This window comes from Schistocerca americana, unplaced genomic scaffold (genome assembly GCF_021461395.2).
Source record: "Schistocerca americana isolate TAMUIC-IGC-003095 unplaced genomic scaffold, iqSchAmer2.1 HiC_scaffold_177, whole genome shotgun sequence".
In the NCBI taxonomy this organism is placed as follows: domain Eukaryota; kingdom Metazoa; phylum Arthropoda; class Insecta; order Orthoptera; family Acrididae; genus Schistocerca; species Schistocerca americana.
Genome location: NW_025725864.1, coordinates 322,444 through 327,443, shown reverse-complemented (window position 1 = coordinate 327,443; position 5,000 = coordinate 322,444). Strand labels below are relative to the sequence as shown.

Here is a 5,000-nt window from a genome sequence, read left to right as displayed (position 1 = left end):
TCTTGATTAATGAAAACATACTTGGCAAATGCTTTCGCTTCTGTTCGTCTTGCGACGATCCAAGAATTTCACCTCTAACGTCGCAATACGAATGCCCCCGCCTGTCCCTATTAATCATTACCTCGGGTTCCGAAAACCAACAAAATAGAACCGAGGTCCTATTCCATTATTCCATGCACACAGTATTCAGGCGGGCTTGCCTGCTTTAAGCACTCTAATTTGTTCAAAGTAAACGTGCCGGCCCACCGAGACACTCACTCAAGAGCACCCTGGTAGGATTGCAACGGGGTCCGCCTCGGGACGCACGAGCACGCACGAGGCGCGTCGCACGCCTTCGGCTCGCCCCACCGGCAGGACGTCCCACGATACATGCCAGTTAAACACCGACGGGCGGTGAACCAACAGCGTGGGACACAAATCCAACTACGAGCTTTTTAACCGCAACAACTTTAATATACGCTATTGGAGCTGGAATTACCGCGGCTGCTGGCACCAGACTTGCCCTCCAATAGATACTCGTTAAAGGATTTAAAGTGTACTCATTCCGATTACGGGGCCTCGGATGAGTCCCGTATCGTTATTTTTCGTCACTACCTCCCCGTGCCGGGAGTGGGTAATTTGCGCGCCTGCTGCCTTCCTTGGATGTGGTAGCCGTTTCTCAGGCTCCCTCTCCGGAATCGAACCCTGATTCCCCGTTACCCGTTACAACCATGGTAGGCGCAGAACCTACCATCGACAGTTGATAAGGCAGACATTTGAAAGATGCGTCGCCGGTACGAGGACCGTGCGATCAGCCCAAAGTTATTCAGAGTCACCAAGGCAAACGGACCGGACGAGCCGACCGATTGGTTTTGATCTAATAAAAGCGTCCCTTCCATCTCTGGTCGGGACTCTGTTTGCATGTATTAGCTCTAGAATTACCACAGTTATCCAAGTAACGTGGGTACGATCTAAGGAACCATAACTGATTTAATGAGCCATTCGCGGTTTCACCTTAATGCGGCTTGTACTGAGACATGCATGGCTTAATCTTTGAGACAAGCATATGACTACTGGCAGGATCAACCAGGGAGCTGCGTCAACTAGAGCTGAGCAGCCGGCCGCCCGGGAGTGTGTCCCGGGGGCCCGCGCGAACACGCAAGCGTCCGCTCAATTATTCTGCAAACAGGAGGAGGCTGAGCTCCCCTGCACAATACACCTCGAAACCCTCTCAGGTCCCGGCGGCGCGCAGCGCCGTCCTAAGTACTTGGTCGGGTTCGAGAGAGGCGCAATCGCCCGGAGTTTGGCGAGTAGACGCTTTAGGTGCGACCACCCGTGCTCCCAACTGAGCTTGCCGCTGCCGACAGAGGCCCGGGAGCGTGCTGTCGTGGCATTGCCGGCGGGAGACAACACGCGCCACCTACGGTGACCGGCAGCTCCAACGCCAGCGCCACAGAAGGACAAAAGCCCCACTTGGGTGCCGAAGCGAACTCTCCCAGCACAGCGCACGCGCCAACACGTCCGCACAGCTGCGATACAAACCACCTGCGAGAACCGCAGAGGCGACCGAGCAGCAGACGGCGTCGCGGCGCCGAGCGCCGGGCGGCGGCGCATCCTCAGCGCACACAGTCCTCAATCGGACCAGCACACTGCAGATGTCCACCGCGCTTCGCACCGGGCCCGCGAGGACCTACTTTGGCCGCACGGCGCCGCGTGCAGGGTGCGCCGGCGCGCAGCTGCGCCGCCTGCCGCCTCCGTCGGCCGGCGCGCCTGCCACTGGCCGCCCCCACCAGCCGGCTGTAGCGCGTGCGCCCACGCACCGCGCGGCCAGCACGCCGGGAGGCCCCCCCTCACCGGCCGGGGACGGTCCCACCCAGCCACCGCCGCGTATCGCTTCACACCCAGATGCCATTCACGTTCGTGGGCATGGTGGGTATCGCTGGAACAACCGGTTGGTAGCTCAACCGATCGTCGCCATCACTGATTCACCTCTAGCGAGAACAACCGCACCACAACGGTTTACCAGTTGTTCATTTGCATAACGTCACCAGCAAACGTAGGCGTCCATCGCCATTTGCAAATTCAACGATTGTTGCATGCCTGTGTCAGGTGTCACGACACACTATGTCTGCCCACATACACGCAACAACATGTGCACGCTTCGCGAACACGTGGAAGGTGGCCCCCGTACGTATGCGATGTCCATTGCGCGAACGACTGTCAACCGGCCTCTGTCGCATGTCGCAGATGTGGAACGCAGTGCACCATGCTATCACGGTGTGTGAGAAGAGACGACTACGTCTGACAACACGCGCCACTACATCAACAGACGGCTCATGCTGATCGCCATCCAGGGCATACCACACTGCAATCCAGCTCTTATAGGGAGACGACACGTAGCTGAGTGCACAACATTTGGACCGCATGGTTCGCCGTTGTTGGCGCAGTCGTTGTACGGTCACATGTACCACGATGTATCATTCAGTACATGAGGACCAATGTGCAGTACAGTGTGTGATTTGGACGTACAACATCAGCGGACAGTTGACACAGGCCGTACCACAGCGTAGGCTAAGTGCTTCGCACATGCGAATGCCAATGAACAACTGCAAATGCCAATGAACAACTGCAAAGGGCATTGAGCATGTACGTCCTGCTGCCATCCACATTACAGTGTATAGCTGCAAGGTGTTTAACATGAAGCGATACACTGGGGACCGGGCAGTGCGAGTAGCAAACTATATTGCGGGGGTTGCAGTTAGGCAACACTACACTAATTTAACGCGTCGTATGACAATTACAGAGCAGGTTAAGGCCCAACGTGTGTTGGGTTAAGGCCCAACGTGTGTTGGGTTAAGGCCCAACGTGTGTTGGGTTAAGGCCCAACGTGTGTTGGGTTAAGGCCCAACGTGTGTTGGGTTAAGGCCCAACGTGTGTTGGGTTAAGGCCCAACGTGTGTTGGGTTAAGGCCCAACGTGTGTTGGGTTAAGGCCCAACGTGTGTTGGGTTAAGGCCCAACGTGTGTTGGGTTAAGGCCCAACGTGTGTTGGGTTAAGGCCCAACGTGTGTTGGGTTAAGGCCCAACGTGTGTTGGGTTACGTTAAGGGGCAATGTGGGTTACGTTAAGGGGCAATGTGGGTTACGTTAAGGGGCAATGTGGGTTACGTTACGGCGCAATATAGGTTACGTTACGGCGCAATATAGGTTACGTTAAGGCGCAATATCGGTTACGTTAAGGCGCAATACAGGTTACGTTAAGGCGCAATACAGGTTACGTTAAGGCGCAATACAGGTTACGTTAAGGCGCAATACAGGTTACGTTAAGGCGCAATACAGGTTACGTTAAGGCGCAATACAGGTTACGTTAAGGCGCAATACAGGTTACGTTAAGGCGCAATACAGGTTACGTTAAGGCGCAATACAGGTTACGTTAAGGCGCAATGCAGGTTACGTTAAGGCGCAATGCAGGTTACGTTAAGGCGCAATACAGGTTACGTTAAGGCGCAATACAGGTTACGTTAAGGCGCAATACAGGTTACGTTAAGGCGCAATACAGGTTACGTTAAGGCGCAATACAGGTTACGTTAAGGCGCAATACAGGTTACGTTAAGGCGCAATACAGGTTACGTTAAGGCGCAATACAGGTTACGTTAAGGCGCAATACAGGTTACGTTAAGGCGCAATACAGGTTACGTTAAGGCGCAATACAGGTTACGTTAAGGCGCAATACAGGTTACGTTAAGGCGCAATACAGGTTACGTTAAGGCGCAATACAGGTTACGTTAAGGCGCAATACAGGTTACGTTAAGGCGCAATACAGGTTACGTTAAGGCGCAATACAGGTTACGTTAAGGCGCAATACAGGTTACGTTAAGGCGCAATACAGGTTACGTTAAGGCGCAATACAGGTTACGTTAAGGCGCAATACAGGTTAGGTTAAGGCGCAATACAGGTTAGGTTAAGGCGCAATACAGGTTAGGTTAAGGTACGACATAGGTTAGGTTAAGGTACGACATAGGTTAGGTTAAGGTACGACATAGGTTAGGTTAAGGTACGACATAGGTTAGGTTAAGGTACGACATAGGTTAGGTTAAGGTACGACATAGGTTAGGTTAAGGTACGACATAGGTTAGGTTAAGGTACGACATAGGTTAGGTTAAGGTACGACATAGGTTAGGTTAAGGTACGACATAGGTTAGGTTAAGGTACGACATAGGTTAGGTTAAGGTACGACATAGGTTAGGTTAAGGTACGACATAGGTTAGGTTAAGGTACGACATAGGTTAGGTTAAGGTACGACATAGGTTAGGTTAAGGTACGACATAGGTTAGGTTAAGGTACGACATAGGTTAGGTTAAGGTACGACATAGGTTAGGTTAAGGTACGACATAGGTTAGGTTAAGGTACGACATAGGTTAGGTTAAGGTACGACATAGGTTAGGTTAAGGTACGACATAGGTTAGGTTAAGGTACGACATAGGTTAGGTTAAGGTACGACATAGGTTAGGTTAAGGTACGACATAGGTTAGGTTAAGGTACGACATAGGTTAGGTTAAGGTACGACATAGGTTAGGTTAAGGTACGACATAGGTTAGGTTACGGTACGACATAGGTTAGGTTACGGTACGACATAGGTTAGGTTACGGTACGACATAGGTTAGGTTACGGTACGACATAGGTTAGGTTACGGTACGACATAGGTTAGGTTACGGTACGACATAGGTTAGGTTACGGTACGACATAGGTTAGGTTACGGTACGACATAGGTTAGGTTACGGTACGACATAGGTTAGGTTACGGTACGACATAGGTTAGGTTACGGTACGATATAGGTTAGGTTACGGTACGATATAGGTTAGGTTAAGGTACACATTGTTGTAAGGAAAGGTTTAATGGGGGGCGGGGCGGGGCGGCCGGTTTGTTGATTGTGATTATAGTAAGTGGATGCCTGCGGCATCATCTGATTTGCCACGTCAGGATGCACCTTTGGCTCATGACAGGCGGCGCTCTCATTCCATGCT

The 5,000-nt window shown here is 52.0% G+C and overlaps 1 non-coding gene across 1 annotated transcript in view; it reads right to left on the bottom strand.

Moving 5' to 3' along the window:
* LOC124571642 overlaps positions 1-1,072 on the bottom strand; it is a 1,910-nt gene extending 838 nt beyond the window's left edge. The window contains exon 1 of the ribosomal RNA XR_006971959.1: positions 1-1,072. This exon is cut by the window's left edge and continues 838 nt beyond it. This is a non-coding gene — a ribosomal RNA (small subunit ribosomal RNA).
* Positions 1,073-5,000: the final 3,928 nt, after the last annotated feature.